At 46.1% G+C, this 26,219-nt stretch overlaps 1 non-coding gene across 1 annotated transcript; it reads right to left on the bottom strand.

The window, feature by feature from the left end:
• Positions 1-24,567: 24,567 nt before the first annotated feature.
• Positions 24,568-24,641, bottom strand: Trnat-ugu. Its single transcript has one exon. It is a non-coding gene; the product is annotated as a tRNA-Thr (tRNA).
• Between the last annotated feature and the right edge of the window lie 1,578 nt (positions 24,642-26,219).

The raw sequence follows: 26,219 nt of genomic DNA on the forward strand, positions 1-26,219 counted from the left end.
TTCCAGACTGTAGCGCCTAGAACCGCTCGGCCACTCCGGCCGGCGACGTTAGGGTCACCAGGGCGATACGGTGATAACATGGTCCACAAATACACTGAGGTGATCAAGTCATGGAATAGCGATATGCCCATATACAGGTGATGCTATAAAACGGCGGAACTGTACTCCACTGATTCATGTGAAAAGGTGTCCGACGTGATTATGGCCGCACCATGGAATTTAAAAGACTTTGAATGCGAAATAGTAGTTGTAGCTAGACGCATGGGAAATAGTTAGAGGAATACAATATTACGAGATCAACAGTGTGAAGAGAGTACCGGTAATACCAAATGTGGTGTCACCGCCAGACACCACACTTGCTAGGTCAGGGCCGGACAAACGCTGCACAGTGTGTAGACGTGCGGAAGTGCTGCACATGTGCGCACGTGTGCGACAGCGAGCAACAGCGACATCTGTTATTAAACATGTGTCCTAAATGAACGGCGGCGGCTCCACTTCCCTGTTTATGTGGTACAAGCAAGAGCTTGTTTGTGAAAGATTTTTCTCGGTGATGAAAATGAATAAATCAAGGTTTCGATGAAGCATAAGTGATGAAAATCTTCGCAACTGCTTGCGTTTGTCAATCAGCCGTGCTTTTGCGCACGAATTTAACTATATCATTTCTCATGACCAGTGATAAACGTGTTCGGATTTATTCCTTTCATAATTAAAAATTACTATTAACTAATTGTGCATTATTGCCTCATTCTGCTCCATGTTACATTATTATAAGGAAAATTGGTCATTAAACCGATTGTACCAATGTATACTTACATTTAGGGGTTTTTATTAATGTGTGAAGGGCTACGCTCAGCTGAAGTCGATAAAACATAACATTCATCTAATTGTCGGTTATTATGCACATTTCAGATGGAACTGATGAAAGATATAGCAATAATGGTATTGTAGTAACAGGTGATCATCGAGAGGTCTGCGGTTATCATTCTGTTCAGAGGTCAGTGAGACAGAAATTATGTGGCTGTAACTGAGGGCACCGACAATTAGTTATAGGAGACCTTGCATTAGTTTAATGTTATTTGAAATCGTGAAGGTTCGCTGGAAGTCGCTAAGTGCTCTCTTTCTTAAATACTAGCTCAAAAACATTACACGTATTTACGTGCCGTCAGTCAAGCTGCCTTAATAAAAACCCACGGTTGTTAACTGCATTGCTTGTCTTACTGGGTTAAACTGTTAACATAAAAGTAGACGTCTCAATGAGCAGTGACAGTAATGTTTAATACGCGAAATACCTTCCCATGGTTGGCTTGCAGGCTGTGGAAAGAGCACTAGAATTCGCCGGTACAGAGTATCCCAGCAAGTGGATAAAGCGACATCTGTGCGTAGAAACATGCGCTACATGAACGCTGACGGCTGCGGCGTGCACGTTGTGACCCGGAAGTTGCACACGTGCAGGAGCACCGCAAGCGTGCAGAATTTCTGGCTGGCCCTGTGCTACATGGTAGCCTTTAAATCGGCCGCGGTCCGTTAGTATACGTCGGACCCGCGTGTCGCCACTATCAGTGATTGCAGACCGAGCGCCGCCATACGGCAGGTCTAGAGAGACTTCCTAGCACTCACCCCAGTTGTACAGCCGACTTTGCTAGCGATGGTTCACTGACAAAATACGCTCTCATTTGCCGAGACGATAGTTAGCATAGCCTTCAGCTACGTCATTTGCTACGACCTAGCAAGGCGCCATTATCAGTTGCTATTGATATTGTAAAGAATGTACAGACAAGAGCTACGTTCAACATTAATGGATTAAAGTTAAGTATTCCACCATCCGCGTCCGTTTTTCTAAGTTCTCATTTCCTTGTCCTGTTCCAGACCTGACGCCAGCCTGCGTGAGCTTAAACGCGTGCCTTTCGGCTTCCTCTACCATTAGTGGGTTGGCTCTCATGCCAATCCACAACACCAAATATCAGGAATTACCTCCCATCACGGACAACGCAGTGGCCGGCGGCCTTCCCTTAAATACCGTGAGCAGTAGCATTTAAACATGTAGTTGTCAGTGCTAACAGACAAGCAACACTGTGTGGAATAACCGCAGAACTCAATGTGGGGCGTACGACGAACGTATCCGTTAGGTCAGTGCGGCGAATTACGACCGACATGAATGCCTTTCCTAATCGCACGACGTCTCCTACAGTGCCTTTCCTGGGCTCTTGGTCCAAATGGCTCTGTGCACCGTAGGATTTAACTTCTGAGGTCATCAGTCCCCTACAACTTAGAACTACTTAAACCTAACTAACCTAAGGACATCACTCACATCCATGCCCGAGGTAGGATTCGAACCTGCGACCGTAGCGGTCGCGCGGTTCCAGACTGTAGCGCCTAGAACCGCTCGGCCACTCTGGCCAGCTCCTGGGCTCTTGACCGCACCGGTTGGACCCTAGATGACCGCAAAACACGAAGCCATGAAACCAAGTTGTCGAAAAGCCTCTGTGAAAGCTGGTGGTGGCTCCATAAAGGTGTGGGCTGTGTTTGCGTAGAATGGACTGGATTCTCTGGACCAACTGGACGGACCAATTACTGGAAATTTTTACGTTCCGCTACATGGAGACGATCTGCAGCCATTTATGGACTTTATGTTTGCAAACAACTACGGAATTTTTGTGGATGACAATGCCACCTGTCGCTGGGCCGCAGTCGTTCGCGACTGGTTTGAAGAACATTCTGGACAGTTCGAGAGAATGATTTGGACAACCCAGATCGCCCGAGAGTTATACGACAGAATCGAAAAATCAGTTAATCCTACACCGGCAACATTTTCACAATTATGATCGGGAGAATGGTTCAATATTTCTGCAGTGGACTTTCAACGAGTTGTTGACTCCATTTCACGTCAAGTTGTTGCACTACTCCGGGAGGTCCGACACGACATTAGGAAGATCCTGTAACTCTTGTCACTTCAGCGCAGTGGCGGCGCAGAAATGTGCTTCGACATGGGTGTTTTGCTTCCCTGCATTGCATTATTCTATTTCAGTTTTCTTTGATCTGTTACAGCAGCGATATTTGGATATTTCCCCTGCATTGTTCCTCTACGTGTTGTGATAGATTAATGTTAACTGTATTTTAAATACATGTTTTTGAACATTTTAGGCGATTGGTTGACAGTCCACTGTTCTAGTGGTCCATACCACTGCTCAATTTACCTCAGCATTTAGTTAGTCCTCGGACTCATTGGAGGTATGTCTAGATTGTGCCGACTGAATTTTCCTGAATATAATTTTAGCATGTAAACTAGATTGTAGCTTTCCTCATTTCAGATGGAGAACATACCTTGAGATCTTTATTTGCGCAACGGCAAATGAAGCCAGATAATAACTGAATCATAAAGTTGTGAGCCTAGGTTTGATGTGTCAACTGGATGAAAACAAACACATTTTCAGCAATAACTGACTTAAATACAAGGCTTGGCTGACGCGTCCAATGAATGGATCTACATATAAATGGCAACACTTGATTTTCGGAAAGAAAAGGAAGTGACTGATTTTGCGCACTGTCAGGAACGACCAGCGAAATTTGTAACAACAAACAATATCGAGCTTGTTTGGAAGTCGCTGACCTTGGAATCGGGGGAACTGCAGGTTATAAAAACATGAAAAGTAAATAAATAAACCAATAAATAATTGGCTCTGAGCAACATGGGACTTAAATCTGAGGTCACTGTCCCGTAGAACTTAGAACTATTTAAGCCTAACTAACGTAAGGACATCACAGACATCCATGCCCGAGCAGGGTTCGAACCTGCGACCGTAGCGGTCGCGCGGTTCCAGACTGAAGCGACTAGAACCACTCGGCCACACCGGCCAGCAATAAATAATTCTTTTAAAAATTACAAAGATTTGAATACGATGAAGATCTGTTACTGACCTATCGTACATAAATTTACTAATGGACAGAGGGAAGTATGCATTGAGGCAGTTGGAGGTTTTGTTGGCACATCCGTCTTTTTGGCAGGTCCTTGGGACGACGACCGTTTACTATTGTGACAAAATAAAACACCTACAGCCGTCCTTATGATTTTATTTTATTTTGTTGCAACCAGTTTCATTCAACGCTTCAATACGCCATCTTCAGGCTGTTCTTGATGCGGTACGGGTTGATATGATCCCTACTTTTTATTTATTTTATTTTATTTTTTATTTTTACAGCCGATGAGTCATGGCGTTACCAGTCGCATTCGCAGTGTTGTAGGAACACTAATGGTCTACATCTACATCTGCGCCTGTACTTCGTACGCCACCTGCCGACAGGTGACGTTTGAAGTGTTCGCTGTTAAAAAGTCTTCGGATACCAGTAATTGAATACAGTTCCCTATTTTGACTGGACCAAAGATGAAAATCTTCCTACAAGTTGGGCCTGAAGATGTAATATATCGCCGAAATTTGTAGCCCAATAAAATAATAGACGGCTGAAAGGTGTTTGATTTGACATTCTATATAGTTAAATGGCTTAAAGGGACCCTCTTGTGGGACAGATTAAAGTGTCAACACTGAAAGAAGTGATGTAGGTAATTTTTTTGCAAAGTGGGTGTAGGCACGATTGCAGACGGTAATAGTGCGCTGTAGCACGGAGGAATTGATTGTAGATTCTCAAGCTACAGCTGTGGGGATACTTTCTCTCATATGCTCACAACATTCCTCCGTGCTACAGCGCACTATTACCGTCAGTTTGTATTTATCCATGATGATTGTGCAGTCTTTGATGCTAATTAGGTCCTATATGACGTGCAACGTACGTTGTTGTTTGTATGACGTTTGTTTACAAATACGTGAGAGTTTGTATGGTTGGTCTCAATGTTCCATGGATGTTACGAATAAGATAGTTTGAAGTCTCAAAGCAGAACATTGTTATTGTAGTAAAGCTTGAAGACATGACGCATCACCGTTCCATAAGAGACATCATTTTGCACAGATACATAATACAAAGTGTGGATCGCTAGCCGCCTTCCAGTGTAAATATCGCTGAACTACACATATTGTTCAAATATTACGCAAACCAACATTAAAATTAAATACTGTTCGTCCGAGGAATAAATTAGTCTATCATTCTATTAACTTCGTCCGCACATACCGCCATCCTAAGGCCCCACCACTGCCAAAACAGTATTTGATTTTCTTGGCGCATTTACTGTGGAATCCTTGTCACTAGCGCATGTAGCCTAGCTTTCAATAGGAGTCTACACTCGACAACGTGTCGTCTCCAATGGACATCCACAAAATGTTGTGGGCGTCGATGTAAGGAATTTCTGTCAGTAACTCGGCACAGAGAAAAAGTAAACAAAAACAGGGGAATTACTCTGCCTGGCGCCGCTCAACCAACGACGCCCACTGTCAGATTCGCGTCGCAAAGACACGCGCGCTGTTGCGCAGCCGCGCCGGGCCGGCATCCTCTGAGGGGTTAATTACCCAGCTGGGCCAAGTGCGCGCTCGCCCGGTTCGGCCGCGCACACTGAGGGAACGGGCTGTGACGTCGGATTTAATTAGGCGTTTGTTTCCGGGCGGGGCTTCCGCTGCGGACACGCCCACAGCGCCGCCGCGGTCCGCGCCGGACAAAGGCCGCGGCGGAAAGGCGCCACCGGCGGGCGCAGGGTAAAAATACACCGGCGGCCGATCTGCGGGGGCACGTGCTCGGCTGGCGATAAAGCGCTATCCCGGGAACCGCCTGCCACGCCGTCATTTCCGAAATCCTCTTGGGACCACTTGACTCTCCTCCTCCCACTCCCTCCCCGTCAACTCCCCCTTCCAGGAACAAACACACTACTACCCAAAACGTATCTACACCCACGGAAAAAAAAACCGAACACCAAGAAGGAGTTGTGAGACGTAAAAGAAAGTTGGCAGGTATGTTTCTACATCTGAAGGACGACGCCTATTCAGATTTTACACCAGTCGCAGAAGAGAGGCGCTAGTAGAGCCAATATAATGATGCACGTAAGGTTTGCTTTAAATATACACTACTGGCCATTAAAATTGCTACACCAAGAAGAAATGCAGATGACAAACGGGTATTCATTGGACAAATATATTATACTAGAACTAAAATGTGATTACATTATCACGCAATTTGGGTGCGTAGATCCTGAGAAATCGATACCGAGAACAGCCACCTCTGGCCGTAATAACGGCCTTGATACGCCTGGGCATTGAGTCAAACAGACCTTGGAAAGTGTGCAGGTACAGCTGCCCATGCAACTTCAACACGATACCACAGTTCATCAAGAGTAGTGACTGGCGCATTGTGACGAGCCAGTTGCTCGGCCACCATTGACCAGACGTTTTCAATTGGTGAGAGATCTGGAGAATGTGCTGGCCAGGGCAGCAGTCGAACATTTTCTGTATCCAGAAAGGCCCGAACAGGACCTGCAACATACGGTCCTGCATTATCCTGCTGAAATGTAGGGTTTCGCAGCGATGGAATGGGGGGTAGAGCCACGGGTCGTAACACATCTGAAATGTAACGTCCTCTGTTCAAAGTGCCGTCAATGCGAACAAGAGGTGACCGAGACGTGTAACCAATTGCACCCCATACCATCACGCTGGGTGATACGCCAGTATGGCGATGACGAATACATGCTTTCAATGTGCGTTCACCGCGATGTAGCCACAGACGTATGCGACCATTATGACGCTGTAAACAGAACCTTGATTCATCCGAAAAAATGACGTTTTGCCATTAGTGCACCTAGGTTCGTCGTTGAGTACACCATCGCAGACGCTCCTGTCTGTGGTGCAGCGTCAAGGGTAACCGCAGCCACGGTCTCCGAGCTGATAGTCTGTGCTGCTGCAAACGTCGTCGAACTGTTCGTGCAGATGGTTGTTGTCTTGCAAACGTCCTCATCTGTTGACTCTGGAATCGAGACGTGGCTGCACGATCCGTTACAGCCGTGCGGATAAGATGCCCGTCATCTCGACTGCTAGTGATACGACGCCGTTGGGATCCAGCACGGCGTTCCGTATTACCCTCCCGAACCCACCGATTCCATATTCTGCGAACAGTCGTTGGATGTCGACCAACGCGAGCAGCAGTGTCGCGACACGATAAACCGTAATCGCGATAGGCTACAATCCGACCTTTATCAAAGTCGCAAACGTGCTGGTACGCATTTCTCCTCCTTACACGAGGCATCACAACAACGTTTCACCAGGCAACGCCGGTCAACTGCTGTTTGTGTATGAGAAATCGATTGGAAACTTTCCTCACGTCAGCACGTTGTAGGTGTCGCCACCGGCGCCAACCTTGTGTGACTGCTCTGAGAAGCTAATCATTTGCATATCACAGCATCTTCTTCCTGTCGGTTAAATTTCGGGCCCGTGCCACGTCGTCATCGTGGGTTAGCAATTTTAATGGCCAGTAGTGTAATTTAACTTTGATACTGGATGTGGCGTTAGTGAAGAGTGCCTTTAATGCGACAACGGCGTCATTATCAACGTCTCACTGAACTTGAACGATGTCGTGTAACACGGCTGTGAGAAGATGGGTGTAACTTCTGCGATACTGCAATACGGCTTGGCAGGAAGTTAGCCACTGTACATGGTAGTGGACAGCGGTGGTCACGAGAGCCTACGGTGGCAAGACGACTGCGGTGTGGACGGGCACATGCCACTACCGAGATGCAAGACCATAATGTTTGGCAAATGGCTCTGTCTCATCGTACTGGATCTGCAGCAGCAAGATGAGAGGCTGTTGACACCACAGTGACACAGCGAACTATTACAAATCGATTACTTCCAGGACCGCTCCTTGCCATACGCGTTGCCGCGTGCATTCCACTGATCCCTTACCACCAACACTTGCGAATTCAGTGGTGTCCAGCGAGAGCTTATTGGACGGCAGGGTGGAGGCCTGTTGTGTTTTCTGATGAAAGCTGGTTCTGCATCGGTGCCAGTAATGGCCGTGCGTTCTTTAGAAGAAGGCCAATTAAGAGGCTTCAACCAACCTGTCTGTGTGCTAGACAGACTGGCCCTACACCGGGAGACACGGTCGGGGGGTTCGATACCATATGACAGCAAGGACTCCCTCGTGGTGATCCCAAGCATCCTGACTGCAAATCTGTAGGTCAGCCTGGTGATTCGACCTGTTGTGCTTCTATTCATCAACAGTATTCCAGGGGGTGTTTTCCAATAGGATAACGCTCGGCTATGTACTGCTCTTGTAACCCAACATGCTCTATAGAGTGCCGACATGTTGCCTTGGCCTTCTCGATTACCACACCTGTCTGCAATCGAGCACATATGAGACATCATCGGAGGCTAACTCCACCGTCATCCACCAACAGCATTACCAGTCCCTATGTTGACCGAGGAAGTGCAAAAGGCATGAAACGCCGTCCCACGAACTAACAGCCGGCCGCGGTGGTCTAGCGGTTCTAGGCGCGCAGTCCGGAACCGCGCGACTGCTACGGTGGCAGGTTCGAATCCTGCCTCGGGCATGGATGTGTGTGATGTCCTTAGGTTAGTTAGGTTTAAGTAGTTCTAAGTTCTAGGGGACTGATGACCACAGTAGTTAAGTCCCATAGTGCTCAGAGCCATTTGAATCATTTGAACGAACTAACATCTGGCACATGTGCAACAAAATGAGCCGACCGCCGTGGCCGAGCGGTTCTAGGCGCTTCAGTCCGGAATCGTGCTGCTGCTACGGTCGCAGGTTCAAATCCTGCCTCGGGCATGGAGGTATGTGATGCCCTTAGGTTAGTTAGGTTTAAGTACTTCTAACTATAGGGGACTGATGACCTCAGATGTTGTCCCATAGTGCTCGGAGCCATCTGAACCATTTTTGCAACACAATGCATGCACGTTTGCATTCAACATTCTCGCAGTTACAACGGTTATTAATGTATCAGCATTTTACATTTGCAATGGCTTACGTTGCGCCTACATTAACCTGTGTTCATGCAATATTAATCACTTATATATGTTACCCGAAATTTCATTACTCTCCATTACTTATTTTTTGGTGTTGTGAATGTCTTCCGTCAATGAAATTTAGGCGCCCATCATACAACAGACTGACATATCACACACTGCGTTTTATTTTAGTCACAATCGCTTAATACACTGCCTGACACGAAACCTGAAGCACCCAGGAGATACCGTCAGGTATCACTGCAACTTCGCAGACACCACTCACAAGCGTGTAAACGATTAGTGTTCCACGTTACGGGATTGAGGCTTAAATGAAAAGAAATTTGTAATACGGCAATTAAAAACACTGAGATCTTCCATGGCCTTGATACCACTTAACAGTTAGAATAAAATTACATATATCGGTACAGGCTATTCCGATCAAAATCACCACCACCCCCACAACTACCATCGACAAAATACTCCCACGTTATCATTCATGTACGCAACAAGGATCATCTTAATGCAGTGTTTAGACAAGTTTCGTACTCGTCATTGGAAGGAAGCGTCAACGCATTGGAAACAAATCGGATCGTTTGTACAACAGCTTCATCAGTTCTTCTGCTCTGCATATTCCGTCAGAAGGAGTGAAATGCGTTAAGCTCTAAGAGCTCCAAAACTGTCTACATCAGGATAGGAATATGAAACGTGGGGCGATGTATACCTGCACTGTCGCAGAGCAAGCAAGACAGGTGCTTACGGAATATCGAACCAGGACAAAACTACACATATCACTGTTAACGACGACAACGTACATAATTTTACATAGTCCACAAAACACCAATATTGTTTGAGTATAATGTTGATGATTATTAGAAACAGTAAGACGCCTAGGAATACACACACGGGGATATTTAAAGTGAAGCTACGATGTAAAAAATAAAAAAATAAAATAGAAGCACTAGTCGTAGGGAAGGTAAATGCCAGCCTAAGATTCAATGGAAGAATAGTGACTAAATATAATTCGCTCGAAAAAGAGGTAGCAAAAAGCCATTTTTCCCTCAGGTTATTAATTTTTTTTTTTGGTCATCCTTGAACCTGTAGCACGTAAAATTAATAATGGTTACGAGAAAAATCCAAAGAAGAGCAAAAACTTTCATCACGGGTTCGTTCATTAAAAGGGAGAAAGGAGGGAGAGGGAGAGAGAGAGAGGGAGGGACGGAGGGAGGGAGGGAGGAAGGGGGGGGAGAGATAGAGAGAGAGAGAGAGAGAGAGAGAGAGAGAGAGAGGGAGAGAGAGAGAAAGAGAGAGAGAAAGAGAGAGGTAAGGAGGGAGGGGTGCGGAGAGGGAGGGAGAGAGAGAGAGAGAGAGAGAGAGAGAGAGAGAGAGAGAGAGAGAGCTTCACAGATATGCTCGTACTACTCAAGCGGTAGGCGCAACTAGTGAAGCGTAACGAATGGCGTAGGGATTTACTATAAAAATTCCAAGGGCGTACTTTTGGAGGTCACTCTGTTAGCACTCTGCGTCTCGCTACACACGTCTCACGAAACGATCAGAAAAATTTGAGATCATATAAATGCTTATCGACGCTCGTCCTTTACGTGTGCAACTGTCATAAAACTGTCTGATAGCGAATTTAGATTTGGAATGGATGACTAAATCGTAGTTGAGCGAGTTCGTTTCATTTTATTTTATCTCATCCAATGTAATTTTATTGGTCGGCCGGTGACTGAGATTGCAATACTGATAGCTCGAAGTATTAGCTGAATAAAACGATGCTTTTACAGTCGTGCTCCAACAATAAATTATGGTAATATTGTCAGATAATTAGATGGCGATTGTAGACGGTAAACACTGCCGTATGTATACATTTTTAATTCATCAAGTAAATATCTTTTCGAGGAAGGTATAACGAGGTTATGAATATAAAAGTAGTTGCTCTTGTAACATCATACACTTTAAGGAACATTTTATCGTGAAAATATGCACTTTCAACAAAAAAAGTGGTGCACCAAAAAATGCTATTATACCTTACATTCAAAGCAAGAGATGCATTGCCTGTACATGGAAAAAGAAAGACGACATGAGCTGCTAGAGTATGTACGTAACTGGCGTCATATAAATCCATTATTTACAGCAGCAACGGAGAAAATTACTGTCAGAAAATGTGTAACGTCGGTACTTGTTCAGACAGGTTCCTGCCAACATAGACGCTCAGTTTTCTGTACCAAACGCCTCTGCTGGTGAGGTTGTAAATTCGTGATGACGTGACAGCGCCCGACGTGAGGGAACTGCTTTAAATATCGGTGCTGATAAAGACTTCACGTGCGGAGTTCAATCCATAAGGTGAAAGCGTTGTTAGATGTGGGCGGAGCGCTGATATGGCGCAAAGTTCTTCAAACACCAGATGCTGCTGCAGTGTCGACAAGTCAATATTTACACAGTCTGCAAAGGAATAAGAACGCAGATCGCTTGATCTAATGGGAACACTGATCCTCTATGTTGATTTCGTGCTAGGGCAGTCACTTTTCGTGCGATTCATCATCGATATAAACACAATTTAAAGATACACATGGCCTCACCACAATCATTTAAATTTTAAGCTCTTAAGTTGCGTTGAAACTGTCACGAAAACAGAACTGGAAAATCAAACAGAAGCGGTGCTGAAGTGAGCGACGAGGAATGAACACCAAAGAAGGAAACGGGAGGTGTGACTCCCACGGGCACGAATAGACTTGTGTTTTCATTGTCGCAACGAAGCAAGCACCGTCCAAAGGTAATCACGATGAACTTCTTCCCTAGCCTGAGCCACATGCTGTACCGGTTCGTGACGATTGCACAGTGGTATACCTATGTCTTCCCATCACACTCCAAACATGCTCCATGCGTAACAAATCATCCAGTAACTCCCGACAGCATGGTTCCATGTATTTGAGAGGTAAGGGTTTTAATAACAACTGCTTCCTGTGTCATTTTAACAAGTAGTCTACGAACACTTTGACGTCGTGCGCCGATCTGACAACCAAAAACAAAAGGGAGACTCATGACCGGACACCATAGAAAACCACTAAATGTCTTATATCTACACCTACGCGGGTTGGAACTTCAATAGTGGCAACTATTTATTTACAACTCGTACAAAATAGATACGTGATTCAAAGTTTTACTGACCTTGAAAGTAGTCACCAGCATTGTGTATAACCCGTTGCCAGCGATGTGGAAGTCGTAGGATACTCTTAGCAGTGCCAGTTGTGTTGACAGTTCGAGCGGCGCGGTCTATTGTCCGACGAATTTGTAGCAGTTCTGAAGGGAATGCCGTGAAGTGCTTCCTTCAGTTGAGAAATCGAGTTGAACTCACGAGGGCTTAAGTGCAGTAGGTGTTATAGCACTTAGCATCCCCATCAGTCAAACAGATCAGTAACAGCTTGCACTGAGCATTGTCTTGCAATATGATGGTCAGGTCCTGCAGAAAGTGTCATCACTTCTGTCTCTAAGCTGGTCGTAGGTTCTGTTCCATAAATGAACAGCACAGAGACAGAAGTGATGACACTTTCTGCAAGACGTGACCATCATTTTGCAGGACAATGCTCAAGCACGTACAGAGCAAGCTGTTACTGATTTGTTTGACTGATGGGGCTGCTAAGTCCTATACCACCTACTGCACTCCCCTGACTTAAACCCTCGTGAGTTCAACACGATTTCCAAACTTAAGGCCCGGCCGAGGTGGCCGAGCGGTTCTACGCGCTACAGTCTGGAACCGCGCGACCGCTACGGTCGCAGGTTCGAATCATGCCTCGGGCATGGATGTGTGTGATGTCCTTAGGTTAGTTAGGTTTAAGTAGTTCTAAGTTCTAGGGGACTGATGACCTCAGAAGTTAAGTACCATAGTGCTCAGAGCCATTTGAACCATTTGAACCAAACTGAAGGAAACACTTCACGGCATTCCCTTCAGAACTATACTACAAATTCGGCTGGCAATAGACCGCGCTGCTCGAATTGTCAACACAATAGGTACAGCTAAGAGTACCCTACAACTTCCATATCGGTTGCAGTGGGTTATACACAATGCTGGTGACTACTTTGAAGGTCAGTAAAACCTTGAAACACGTATATATTTTGTACGGGCTGTAATTAAATAGTTGCCACTGTTAAAGTTCCAACCTTCGTACATGACCGCTCTGCAATTCACATTCGAGAGCCTCTACGGTTCCACTCCTGAAGAACGCATGGGATAAACGAACACTTAAATGTCTCCGTGCGAGATTTCATTTCTATTATGTTTCCTACCTGTGTAGGAGGGTGTCGACTAAGTAGTTTCCGCCGGCCGTGGTGGCCGTGCGGTTCTAGGCGCTGCAGTCCGGAACCGCGGGAATGCTACGGTCGCAGGTTCGAATCCTGCCTCGGGCATGGATGTGTATGATGTCCTTAGGTTAGTTAGGTTTAAGTAGTTCTAAGTTCTAGGGGACTGATGACCTAAGATGTTAAGTCCCATAGTGCTCAGAGCCACTTTTGAACAAAGTAGTTTCGAATTCTAAGGAGAAAGTTGGCGAAATTTCGTGGAAAGACCTCACAGTGACCAAAAACGCCTTTATTTAAGGCTATCCCAACTCGTGATAATACAAAATGGGTTGCCCTTTCTCTGAAATTACACAATACTGTCTGGTAACGGTAGCACATCGTGCAACAATGCACAAAAATTGGAAATTTGTGGTAAGATCTATTGGGACCAAACTGCTAAGGTCATCGGTCCCTAAGCTTACACACTAGTTAATCTAACTTACACTAAGGACAACACACACACCCATGCCTGAGGGAGGACTCGAATCTCCGACGGATGGAGCCGCGCGGACCGTTACAAGGCGCCGTAGGCAGCGCGGCTATCCCGCGCGGCCAACAATGCACAAGAAGCGTACAAGCACAGTGTAGGGAATCTCTTTTAGTAGTTATCTACGTATACATCTACATACATACTTCGCAAGCAATCGTACGGAGCGTGGAGGAGGGTACCCTGTACCACTACTAGCTCTTTCCTTTCCTGTCCCGCTCGCAGATAGAGCGAGGGAAAAACAACTGTCTGTATGCCACCGTATAAGCCCTAAATTTTCGTATCTTATCTTCGTCAATATATGTTTGCAGCCGTAGAATCGTTCTGCAGTCAACTGTGACGGTTCTATGAATTTTCTCAGTAGTGCTCCTCGAAAAATAACGTCGCCTTCCCTCCAGGAACTCTCATCTGAGTTCTCGAATCATCTCCGTAATACCTGCGTATTACTCGACCTACCGGTAATAAATCTAGCAGCGCGCCTCTGAACTGCTTCGATGTGTTTCTTTAATCCGACCAGATGCGGATCCTAAACACTCGAGCAGTATTCTAGAATAGGTCACTTTACAGATGAACCACACTTTGCTAAAATTCTCCCAATAAATCGAATTTGACCATTTACCTTCTCTACCACAGTCGTCACATGCTCGGTCCATTTTTCTGCCAATAAAAAGCAGTCTTTGGTTCGCTTTCCCTACGTCATTTTCTGTTTGATCGTCCCAGTTTAAGTCATTCGTAATTGTAATCCCTAGGTATTTAGATGAATTGACAGCTTTTAGACTTACATTTACCGTGTGATCGAAATGTAATGGAGTCCTTTTAGTAACGATGTGGACGTCCTCACACTTTTCATTATTTAACGTCAACTGCGGCATTTGGCCCGGTAAAGACATCTTGTCTAAATAAGTTCGCAATTGGTTTCGATCTTCTGATTACTTTACAAGGCGATCAGTGACACCGTCAACTGCAAGTAATCTAAGAAGGTTGCTCAGATTGTCTCCTAAATCGTTTTTGAGGAACAGTGACAGCAGAGGGTCAGGGAAAGCCCAATATTACTTCTGTATTACTCAATGACTTTCCGCCAGTTACTACGAACTGTGACGTTTCTGACAGTTGACTCTGGCTCCACATGCTCCAGATCTCTGTCATCTCTGGTGCGGTGTCAGCAGTTGCCGACTGATGACAACCCGACGTTTCAGATCAGATTCCAGTAATCTATTACCGACAGTTCCTCTTCACACTCTGGCTGTAACTTCTGCCCGGATATCAGGTGTCGCCAGTCCACCATCCGTCAGAGCCAGTACAACAATTACACCATCCTCCCTGTCTTTTAACGATCGTACATGGGATTCGTGGTGCAAAGCTTTCCACTTCCGCCGATGTAATTCCGCGAATCACGTGACAAGGATATCTTGAAACCTTGCATTGGCCGCAGGCGCGACAGTCGAAGGAAATGCGAGATGCGAGACATCAAATAATTTGATATCAACCAATGGTGGGTACCAAACACAAACGCATCTCCGTCGTTTTGAACGAACGAGAATTTTCACGAGACATCGTATCAAGATAGTGTAACAAGCGCATAATCCACAACCTACTACTAACTAAGGCTGATGGTTCGCCCGGACTAATCTGTCATTGGTACACGCCGATGGGTTCTCTTGCGTTCTCCTGCATACCTTGCGAGACTATCCTTCCTGGGAGAAAGGCTATTGCGAAGAAATGGCTTAGCCACAGCCTCCCAGAGTGTTTCAAATGGTTCAAATGGCTCTGAGCACTATGGGACTTAACTTCTGAGGTCATCAGTCCCCTAGAACTTAGAACTACTTAAACCTAACTAACCTAAGGACATCACACACATCCATACCCGAGGCAGGATTCGAACCTGCAATCGTAGCGGTCGCGTGGTTCCAGACAGTAGCGCCTAGAACGGCTCGGCCACACCGGCCGGGCCAGAGTGATTCCTGAATGAATTTTCACTCTACATCGGTTTCAAAACGGATCACACTGCGCTGCAGACTAAATATTTCTTTCTGGAAATTGTCACCTTGGCGATGGCTAAGCCATTTCTCCGCAATATCCTTTCTTCTTGGAGCGCTATTCTCACTAGTTATGGAGGAGAAATTCTCTGAAGTTCGAAAGGTAGCAGAGGAGGCACTGGCGGATGTAAAGCTACGAGGGCGATTCACGAGTGGTGCTTGGATAGCTCAGTTGCTGGAACACTCTCCCGTGAAAAGCGTAAGTCCTTGGTTCGAGTTCCTCTGCGGCATACAGTTTTGAGCTGCCAGGATGATTCAGTTCAGCGCACAGTCAGTTACAGAGTGAAAATTCATTCAGAAACCAATCATTTCTTCCGCTATACTGACATCGACCTGATATTGCTGATTTCGCACTGACGCCACAACCTCCACAATCCCCAAATTTTCACAAGCTTATGGTTCAAATGGCTCTGAGCACTATGGGACTTAACATCTGTGGTCATCAGTCCCCTAGAACTTAGAACTACTTAAACCTAACTAACCTAAGGACAGCACAAACATCCATGCCCGAGGCAGGATTCGAACCTGCGACCGTAGCAGTCGCGCGGTTCCGGACTGCGCGCCTAGAACCGCTAGACCACCGCGGCCGGCACAAGCTTATGAAAATGAGTACCTTTCCTAATATCAGTCTCATTTTAGGTGGAATGTAATTGTTTTTCTTGATAACTTATTGGACATATATAGTGTACGTCTGAATTTGTTACTCACTAGATAAATAATTACTATACGTTATTGTATGTAGTATGTGTGGCAAAGTGGCCGGCTGGGTGGCCGAGCGGTTCTAGGCGCTACAGTCTGGAGCCGCGCGACCGCTACGGTCGCAGGTTCGAATCCTGCCTCGGGTATGGATGTGTGTGATGTCCTTAGGTTAGTTAGGTTTAAGTAGTTCTAAGTTCTAGGGGACTGATGACCTTAGAAGTAAAGTCCCACAGTGCTCATAGCCATTTGAACCATTTTTGTGACAAAGTGTTCTCTCGCTGACTGGAGCATCTGTACCCTGCCCCCCCCCCCCTCCCCCCCCCCCCCAAAAAAAAACTCTTAAGATGAGAATCAACTGCATCTTTATCAACGAAAGCACGTAAGTTGTCTCTTAAGGTGGTCTGAATGGCCCTTTCATACAGTTGTCCATCGGTTTCTAGTCCAGAGATTTATTCTTCTACATCCGCGCTTTCCGGATTGTTACTGCAACTGGTAATAATACGTAACATGAACGCCAAGCACCATCATAAACATGGCATCTTAGCGCAGAGATCGTATTAACGTCTTTTGCTACTTCAAGCGGACGTGAAGCAATTGCTGTGAAGTCTCGTTAATGTGGCCACGTCCAGTTCTTTATTTTGCTCGCTGAAGGCGGTACAGCTCGTGCCACATCTCAAACCTAACGACGTGATTAAATTACCATATTAATTTACGAAATTATATTCACCACGATTTCCTCGATGCCTGCGAGGCGAGCGCTCATGTAATACGCCATTAAATTCATTTCGCATGCTGATAGATTCAACAGCGGCGGCGGGCGGCGACGTATTTCCAAAACGAGAAGCCGGACCCCTCTGGCCTCAGGCGGGCCTCTCGCGGTTCGGCGTGGGGCCTTTCCCACAGGTTGCCACCGACTGGCTGCACTGGGGCCGCGCTGACGTCAGCCGGCGCAAGACGGCGCTGAGCGTCCACTTGCAGAAATGTGAGGTGTGTCCAAATGAAAATGGTTGTACAGTTTTAGGTAAGGATATTTGATCATAATATTATCAGTAAAAACAGACGCAACTACCACTGACATTGATACACCGGTCCCAGCGCGTAGGAAGGGAGTGTGTGGCTTCAGGGTATACTCCGCTAGTCACCAAGCGGTGTGTGGCGGAGGGCAGAATTCGCGCCAATGTCATATTTCCCCCCCCCCCCCCCCCCTCTGTTCCACTCGCGGATCACGCAAGGGAAAAACGACTGTCTGAACGCCTCAGTACGAGCTCTTATTTCCCTTGACGATTTCAAAGTTGGTGGTAATAATATATGCTCCACATCCTCGGGGAAGATCGGATTTCGGAATTTAGTGAGCAGCCCCTTCCGTTTAGCGCGTCGTCTATCTGCAAGTGTGTCCCACTTCAAACTTTCAATGAGATTTGTAACATTCTCGCGATGGCTAAATGTACCAGTCACGAATCTTGCCGCTCTTCTTTAGACTGGACGAACTAACGTATTTTAAGCAATTTCCATTTTTTGAAGGGCTGCATCGCTTCAGGATTCTATCGATAAACCGCAATCTAGAGTTCGCCTTGCCCGTTACTTGTGTAATCTGATCATTACATTTGAGATCATTTCGAACAGTCACAGCTAGATACTTGACGGATGTTACCGCTTCCAAACACTGGGCATTTATTTTGTACTCGTACGTTAATGGGGTTTTCGCCTAGTTACACACGCAGTAGGTTACACTTACTAATATTCAGAGATAACTGCCAGTCATTACACCACGCATTTATTTTCTGCAAATCCTCATTGATTTGTTCACGACTTTCGTGTGATACTACTTTCCTGCAGACTACAGCATCCTCGGCAAACAGTCTAATGCAGCTGTCAGTACCATCAACCATACCGTTTATGTAAATCGTAAAGCGGTCCTATTACGCTTGCGTGAGGCACACCTGAAATTACGCTTATTTCTGTTGAAGTCACCCCATCAGGACGACATACTGCTCTCGTCAGTTAGAAAACTTTCTATCCAACCGCTTATGTCATAGGATAGACCGTAAGCGCGCACTTTTTGTAGCAAGCGACAGTGCGGAACTGAGTCGAACGCCTTTCGAAAGTCGAGAAATATGGCATCAACCTGGGAGCTGGTATCTAGAGCCTGTTGTATATCATGCACAAAGAGGGCCAGCTGTGTCACGCATGACCGCTTTTTCCTAAAACTATGCTGTTTTTAGGAAACAGCGATCATTCAGGACGTCCCATCGAAATTGTTGAACGAGCTCGAGGGTTTTCTTAACCACATGTGGTCTAGCATTGTCCCATTCGAGAGCGTGTCCCTGAACTTGTTCTTAATGGTCCGTTTGAACCCCAGCAACGTGTTGCAATAGTGCTCAGCGTTGACTGTTGCATCCCGTAGCCAGTCGATGACTACGGATTGTTCGTCGACGGAAAAGAACTGAGCATCACGTTTCCAACCTTTGGGGCAGAGTGAGCTTTTTTTGGACGAGAGGAGCTGGGATGCTGGCACTCATGTTCATCCATTTGGAGGCAACGTCTAAGTGGTGACACCGTACTTCATCAAACGCCACAATCTGAGCAACGAAATCCTTTCCTCGCTCTGCGTATCTCACAGGTGGGTCAGGCAAACACCCATTCTCGCCGTCTTCCGAATCTCTGGAAGATGCGCAGGCACGCACTGCGCACGAATTTTGGATTTTGCCACAGCGAAGTGTCTCTCGCATTATGTGAGGCTTAATTTTTCTGCCTGTCGCCAGTCCAACTGCGTTGTCATGTGGGGTGATACGATGTTCTTCCACATGAACTCTTCCACACCTGAAATCGTGCCGCCGGTGATAACAACGTGCACCTGTCCAAAGCGCGCCGTATCCTTGGTGTTTACATACTGACTCTACCGGAATACTGTTCGCCGTGCGAGATACTGCTCTCCCTACACCTATTTGATCCTACGATAAATTGTAAAGCATCTTCCACTTAAACTCGCCCTTGTGCTGATCGAGAGAAAGCTATCATGCAACGAACTGTGGAATCAACAACTCTCCAGAAATTAGAAAATTGCTGCGACGCTTAGCTCCACTTGCACAAGTGGGGATACTGCTACGTCATGTCTCGAGAAACGCATTCACACACTGGGATTACATACAAAACCGCTACTTCAAAGGTCTCCTTTTCTACTGCACATACCTTATACACTTTTCACGTCAAATAGTACTTTGTAACAGCATTAGCCACACTCTGTCCTACTTCTTTCACGAATACAACGAAAGCAAAGTCAGTCTGCATGCTTCTGTGAAACTAGTAATCTAAATACGTGGATACGAATATGCGAACAACGAAGTATTACTCTTTCTGATTTCACTAAAAACTTTTAAAGACCTCACCAATTATGTTAAACGGAAAGGCACTCATTCTTCTCTTAATACTTAGCACTTGAATAAGATTTCGAAATTAGTTACTGTTACAGAGGAATGTCTACGTAGAAATTATTTTAAAAGTAAAAGAAAAAAGTATACAGAAAGGTAACATCAAGAATCACTTTACGAATTTTGTTATTGTTTTCACTAGTAGATAGGCTAATTCACGAGGGACGTTTGTGCACGTAATTTATTAACTTTACGCCGGCCAACTCGTCCGGCTCTAGGCAGTTAGTGCTATCCGTGCGAAGCAGCGACTGATCGCTGGTAACATACGAGGGTAGTTCGATAAGTCAGACAAGGCGCGTAAAAGGAATTCGAACCAAGTGTAGCACATAATTCATTGCTGACAGCCGTCTGAATTGGTCAGTGTGTAGACTGCGATTGAAAATGTAGAAAACCGAGTTTCGTGCTGTTACTTTAAAATTTTCCATTTAAGGGTCTCAAAAAATGGCTCTGAGCACTATGGGAATTAACTTCTGAGGTCATCAGTCCCCTAGAACTTAGAACCAATGAAACCTAACTAACCTAAGGAAATCACACACATTCATGCCCGAGGAAGGATTCGAACCTGCGACCGTAGTTTAAGGGTTTCACTGTCACACAAATCAAAAGTGAATTGGATGAAGTTCGCGTGGATTCTGCACCATCATTGACGACCATTTACTTTTGCATTGATGAACTTAAAAGTGGTCGAACAACTACCGAAACAAGGAGCGCTTTGGCCGTCCAATTGAGGTCACCACAAAGAAAAGCATTGACAAAATCCATGATATTGTAATGCAAGGCCGCCAAATAAAAATTCGTGAGCTTTCTGAGACTGCAGACATCTCAACTAAGTGCACGGAGAATTGGTTACGAAGAAGCCGTGTTTGCAAGGTGAGTGCCGCGAACGTTCACAGTCGTTAAAAGCGCATACGACGCAACATACCAACACAACGAAGTTTAAAGGCAAACCGTAAAGCTTTTCTCGCCAGTTTGTGATTGTTGATGAAACCCGCCCCCAACATTCACCACCAAGAGTCAAAACGACAGCGAAAAGAATGGAAGAAGGCTGGTGAATTTGCACTGAGGAAGGCAAAGACCATTTTGTCAGCTGGTAAAGTGATGGTCACTGTTTTTTGGGTTTCAGAAGAAATAATACTCATATATTTCTCGAATAAAGGCAGAACCATAAGTGTGCCGTATTATGCTTAATTGCTGGATCGTATGGAACTTAACGTTGGCCGAAAAAAGAATAAGGTTGTCACGCAAAAGGCACAGTGGATACACCGGTTCCCGTGAGATCACCCAAGATAAGCGCTGTCGGGCGTGGCTGCAACTTGGATGGGTGACCCTCCAGGCCGCCATGCGCTGTTGCCATTTTTCGGAGTGCACTCAGCCTCGTGATTCCAATTGAGGAGTTACTCGACCGAATAGTAGCGGCTCCGGTCAAAGAAAACCATCGAACTACCGGGAGAGCGGTGTGCTGACCACACGCCCCTCCTTCCCGCATCCTCAACTGAGGATGACACGGCGGTCGGATGGTCCCGATGGGCCACTTGTGGCCTGAAGATGGAGTGCTTTGTTTGCTTTTGGCACGCAAAAATGTTGTCACTCACCAGGATAATGCACCATCCCAAATATCAGCGGTAACAATGGCCAAAGTTGATCAACTGGGCTTTTAATTAGTTTCTCTTCCACCTGTTCACCAGACTTACATACAAGTAAGTGACTTTTTCCTGTTCCTTAACATGAAACTTTGGCTTGCTGGGAAGAAATTTTCATAAAATGAGGAAATCAGAGTTACAATCAACGAATATTTCGCGTAATTCGACAGAACTTACTTTAAGAAACTGGAGAATCGCTGCACCAAGTATATATAGCCCTCAAAGGAGACCTTTTTTTTTTTACCTGCCTTATCAAACCAACTTCGTACTACGTATAAAAAGAAACCAGTTGCTTCAGTACGACAGTGGATATTACAAACCGTTCCAGTTATTGAAAATGTTGAGAGAGACCGGTGTAGATGGTAGAATCATGTTAAATAACTCGCAGATTCCAAAGGATGCGCTAAATGTTTGCAGCTACGGAGGGAAATTTTCCCACACTTAAGCCATGCAGCTATAGCTGTTACACGACCGAAGTCTCTCAGTTGCGTCATGAAGCGGGTGTAGCTTAAGCATAATTAGCGGCGTCAAAGGCACCTGCACCGTCGGCGGTGTTTCCGACTGCCAGTAAACAGCCACAGGCCGCTCTCCGGGGTCCCGAGAGCACGAATTAACTCGGGTTAGACACCAATTAAGTCGAGACAATAGCCGCCTTCGACGTTGCAAAATATTTTCAGTATACCGGCGCTGCAGCGCCACGGACAATAATCGAGCGCTGACCCTCCACGGCGTTTATCAATTTCTGGCGCGCGCGTCCATTGTGTTGCAAGCCTCCGCGGGTCACGGCGGTCGGCAGCGGATGGCCCCACGGGTCACCAGCCACTTGTACCGGCCGCCGAGCCTCCCGTTTCCACTACACCTGTGGCCACTCGCCCTGCAAACTATCGATACTATCGACGCCTAGCTCATTACAGATGAAGCACGAATTCTTGTTGCCCATGCATACGGAAGAAAATCGCTTCTTTTCCTTTACTGTCATTTCATTCCCCTCGCCCCATTTTGGGGGTACTGTCAGCGGACACAAGTCACCGCTCCTGAGCGATGTGGAAGTAAAAATTTTAAAAATACTATAAAATTTGACACAGCAGTTGATAAAATGAATGTTTGTTGCAATAAAAAGACAGATTGTCAACTGAATAAATTACAATGTAAAATCTAAGAAAATGAAACACCTACAGCCATCCTTACGAAGTCTTTTATTGTGTGGCTACCAGTTTCAGAGCTTATGTGTACCATCTTCAGGCCTTAGCAGGTGCTGAGGGGGTTAATACCATCCGTGTACATGTTGCATCAGTGGCCAACATCTAAGACTGGTCGATGTGGATAAAATTCACCAAAAGCCGTGTACTTAAAGATATTATTTTCTTTTATTGTGAAGGCTACCAGTTTAGGCATTTCATTATGCCATCTCCAGGCCCCATACGCTTCTATACAAATAAACGAACTTTTAGTATAGCACCATAAATTACCGGATATCGTGGATTCAATCGTTGTACAACTGCTTCATTCAAAGACGCGATAGCAATCACGTCTTCAAACGAAGCAATTGTATAATGGTCTCTTCGAGAGATATGCGTAGGAGGGAACAATTTACTGCTTGACTCCTCGGTCAAGGTGTGTTCTCGAAATTTGAACAAAAGCCCGTACCGAGCTACTGAGCGTCTCTCTTGCAGTCTTCCACTGGAGATTATCTATTATCCCCGTAACGCTTTCGCGATTACTAAATAATCCTGTAACGAAGCGCGCTGCTCTCCGTTGGATCTTCTCTATCTCTTCTATCAACCCTATCTGGTACGGATCCCAAACCAGCGAACAATATTCAAGCAGTGGGCGAACGAGTGTACCGTAACCTACTTCCTTTGTTTTCGGACTACATTTCGTTAGGATTCTTCCAATGATTCTCAGTCTGGCATCTGTTTTACCGACCATTAATTTTACATGGTCATTCCTTTTTAAATCGCTTAATGCCGACTCCTAGATAATTTATGGAAGCAGTTAATTCCATAAATTATCTGGGAGCAGGCATTAGGAGTGATTTACAATGGAATGACCATATAAAATTAATGGTCGGTAAAACAGATGCCAGACTGAGACTCATTGGAACAATCCTAAGGCAATGCAGTCCGAAAACAAAGGAAGTAGGTTACAGTACACTTGTTCGCCCACTGCCTGAATACTGCTCACCGGCGTGGGATCCGTACCGTCTGTGCGTAGCGGGTTAAAATGAATGGGGGACAGTGGTCCAGCAGCTACTCGTAAGCGACATATTTCTGTAGTGGATGTTAAGCGACGCTTGAGATGGTATATAGAACTACGGCCCTGGAAGGAAGGATGGAGGCAAGACTAGAGTTTAACGTCGACTCCACACGACAACAGGTGACTGGAAAGAGTGATCTGGAGTGGCCAACCACGCTGTATCGTGTGATAACCCGATGGAAGGGTTTGGGTTTGGTGAATGCCTGGAAAGAGTTACCTGCCATCTTGTACAGTGCGAAGAATGAATTACCGCTGAGATGGTTTTACGCTTTTGGAGGTGCCTTCCATTGTTAGGATGTGATCCCCGTATTGCGCTTAAGAGACCGCTAAATGCGGACGGGTATGAACCCATTTCAAAGTATCACCCTTGTGGCAATGGTTTGTGGATATGAACATTCCTGAAATGTGCTGACCTACCCCGAGTCCCAACCTGAACGCAGTGCAGCACATCTGGGATAGATGAGAACGGCGACTTGTCTCCAGACCCCAGCGCCGAATATTAGAACCTTCTCTGGTTTCGCTTGAGGAGGAAGAATGGGCTGCCATTTCTCCACAAACATGCAGACATCTCATTGAGAGTGTCACAAATGGAGTTCAACACATCAAAAAGGCGAAGTGTAAACACATCCCACATTATATGTATATACTAAGATGGTTTCTGTTCTTTGGGACTTGTCCGAAAGAACAGATGCCATTGGTGACCATTCAGCTCGTTTGAATGAAATTACAATGAAATGAACACCCTTAGCTGCTTACAGGCGTTGACATACGTCAACGGGGACAGATGAAAATGTGCGCCCCGACCGGGACTCGAACCCGGGATCTCCTGCTTACATGGCAGACGCTCTATCCATCTGAGCCACCGAGGACACAGATGATAGCGCGACTGCAGGGATTTATCTCTGGCACGCCTCCCGCGAAACCCACATTCTCAACGTATTGTCCCGCACTACATTCGTAGTGCCCCCGCCCATTATACTCATTACTCGCGGCGCGTTGCCGATTCCCGTAAGAGTTCGGGCACTGTTTGTGCATTCGCACAGAAGAAGAAGATGGTCAAGTAGCCGGTGAGCCTTAACTATATATTTACTAAGATGGTATCTGTTCTTTCGGACATGTAAGCAGGAGATCCCGGGTTCGAGTCCCGGCAGGGGCACACATTTTCATCTGTCCCCGTTGACGTATGTCAACGCCTGTAAGCAGCTAAGGGTGTTCATTTCATTGCAATAACATCCCACATTAACGTCAACGAACCGATCTCCGGATACTTTCAATCAGATAGAGAATGTCTAGTGAAATGACCAAGCCCAGAGAGTCAGAGAATTTAGAGCTGATGCGGAAATTTGGAGGGAGTCGTTCTTCAACGTTCGTGAATCGACCAGAGTATGGGATATGACAGTGCTAGCAGAGGTAACCTACAACCCGCGGAGTGTAGTTTGGATGCCGTAAAAGTGACAGTAACGTCGGCTGCCTGTGTTCCCGTCGCTGGTGGTCTAGCAGACCCGTAGACAGGCGGATCGAAACAGCTGAGCGCCGGTGGGTGCACGGCGCGCCTCGGCTTCGCTGCGCCTGCGAGGTCAGCTGCAACCAGAGGAGCGGCGAGCAAAAAGAAGGCGGGCGGCCGGGGAGCCGGGAGGGCGCCCGGCCAACAAAGCCCGTATCTGCGCTTCCGGTGGCCGTCGATAAACTTCCCAGCCGCGCTCAGGTCCGGCCAGCGAAGACAATCTCCCCTTTGAGCTTTTAAAGTCTGTAGCAACTCATCTCGCTCGCCAGTACCGTCTCGCACAGAAAATAAACAAGGCCGTCCGGCGTATTTTATGAAAAGGGTCATCTGAGGGCTATTGTGTTGGTACATTGATGTTGCGGCGTCTGTTATATTTTACTGAATACCGGTCAAAATATTAGTCAGGCGCGAAGACACCAAGCTAATACCGTGTGATGCAGACTCCAACCTTGGTAATTCTCTAATTCCATCTTGTGTAAACGGAATGGGACTGTGGCTGGTCTAAGACTCGAAGAAAATACATAGTGACAGCCGTAATTTTATTTCATAACTTTATTGAACTATCGATTTTGTGCCTCATTGGCACCATCTTCAGGCCCCTTGAAACGGTACAGTAGTTTCCGCTCTATAAGCAGCAGGTTTCGCTGCTCGCTCGCACCGAGAAGTACAAACAGAGGCGGGTCTGCCGCCAATTTTATTGCACGACGCGGCCGGCCGCGGGTGCAACAGAAGCCACGTGGACGGGTGGAAAGAAATGTGTCAGGCTTCATAATACGTATTTATATGTGTCGTGTATTATGCATTTCTTGTACGTGAATGTGAATTTACACATGAACTTTCCTAACCCTCCTCACACCTATCCATAAAGCGTTGCCAAATATTAGTTGGGAAGTGGTTCTGTAGAATAGTAGTGCCAACCTTACTCCTGGGTAGGAGATCAGAG

Source organism: Schistocerca piceifrons, chromosome 5 (assembly GCF_021461385.2).
Source record: "Schistocerca piceifrons isolate TAMUIC-IGC-003096 chromosome 5, iqSchPice1.1, whole genome shotgun sequence".
NCBI lineage: Eukaryota > Metazoa > Arthropoda > Insecta > Orthoptera > Acrididae > Schistocerca > Schistocerca piceifrons.